This window comes from Pholcus phalangioides, unplaced genomic scaffold (genome assembly GCF_987345545.1).
Source record: "Pholcus phalangioides strain wild (caught in Gottingen) unplaced genomic scaffold, Ppha-v1.0 ptg000009l_1, whole genome shotgun sequence".
NCBI classification, from domain to species: Eukaryota; Metazoa; Arthropoda; class Arachnida; order Araneae; family Pholcidae; genus Pholcus; species Pholcus phalangioides.
This window is the reverse complement of record NW_028301602.1, coordinates 54,921,385-54,922,913: the sequence shown is the minus strand read 5'-3', so window position 1 is coordinate 54,922,913 and position 1,529 is coordinate 54,921,385.

Here is a 1,529-nt window from a genome sequence, read left to right as displayed (position 1 = left end):
GGAAAAAAGTAAACGAATGGATCAAGTAAAGCAAATTAAGACATCAAGAAAACAATAAATGTGTGAAAAAAGCGCGTTTGTTGCCAAACTTGCTCTCCAAACAAACTGACGCATATCTCGTTAAGATATTGTCACAAATGATTTTTCCTCTTAATTCTGTTATAGCGTGTGGAAAAAATGAAGTTCTTTTCAGGGAAAGTGAAATTGGCGAAAAATGTTTATTTGGGGAGAAAGAAAAAAAATCATTTCAGTCGAAACAAAGTGATGAAAAGAAACAAACGCCAAATGGAAGAGAATTAACGTTATTCTTAAAAATGTTCCTTTTTCGTGATTTTTTTTTCAACTCGGTTTTTTGTTGTTGTTGTTTTTTTTAACTTTCTCGCTGCATATTTCGCTTCAACAAAGATCGTTTGCGACCTGCAATACAATATGGAATTTCGTTTCGAAATAATTCGTTTTTCGTTCTGTATACATTACAACTTCGGTAGATTAAGGCTTTTACAATCGTGGGAGAATGACCAGAATTTGTTTTGACAGTTTCACAAGCCGCCCTTAGGAGTGTGCGAATGGTGCGGTCGCACTGAGCTTTGTACTCACGGGAATAACGGTGACAAAAGAAATATATATCAATTAAATATTGTTGGATCAAGAAAAAAACAATATGTCTGAGCGTTAACTTTGAAAAACTTTTGGGGGGTCCCGAAATTGTTAAAATGCCACTAGGCCGACTGTTATTTTCGCTTGCTGACGGACGAGGGTACGGGAGAAGGGGCTAGATAAGATGCACCGAAGCTTACCTTTTATCTCGTTATCTTATCTACAGTAGATGGTGTTGGAAGAGATATGTACTAGACTAGTGGTTCTTAAAAAGGGGTGCCTCAGTTAAAACATTTTTGGGGGTGCGAGATGTAGAATAAAAATGTAACATGATTATATATATGTTCCTGAAAATTGGAATGTTGCAAATATTTAAAAAATACGAATCATACCTATCATTTTGCCACCAAATTTTTCTACCTTTCGTTCTCAGAAATGTGTTGCACGAAATTTCAATGTATTCAATTTGAAAGGATTTAGAAAACACACACTTTCAGTAAATGCAGAGGCGGATGAAGATCGATTGAAACTCCTGGTGCCAATACTACATTGGACCCTTGAATTAGAAAAAAGTTTAGGCTTCGCAAAGAAGTAGTGACTAGTAGAGATATTTGCAGAGCTGTCTTTCCTAGCTTTGGAAATGGTTCCAACTGAGCACTCGGAAATTGTTCAAAATAAGACTTTTGAAATTACATTTAAATAAGCACACTGGCTCGCGTTTCAATAAAATAATTTTTATCAAATTACCATCATTCATTAGGTTAAAAAAAGGATCTGAATTTCCTAACAAAAAAAATACTTTGAAAAAGCATCTGAAAATTGTATTTAGGTGGAAAATAAGCACAGGCGGATTTAATGGCGGGCGCACTGGACCCCGACTTCTGAAGCGCCCCGCCAAACCAAACCTTTTCTAAAACAATCATTTTCTAATT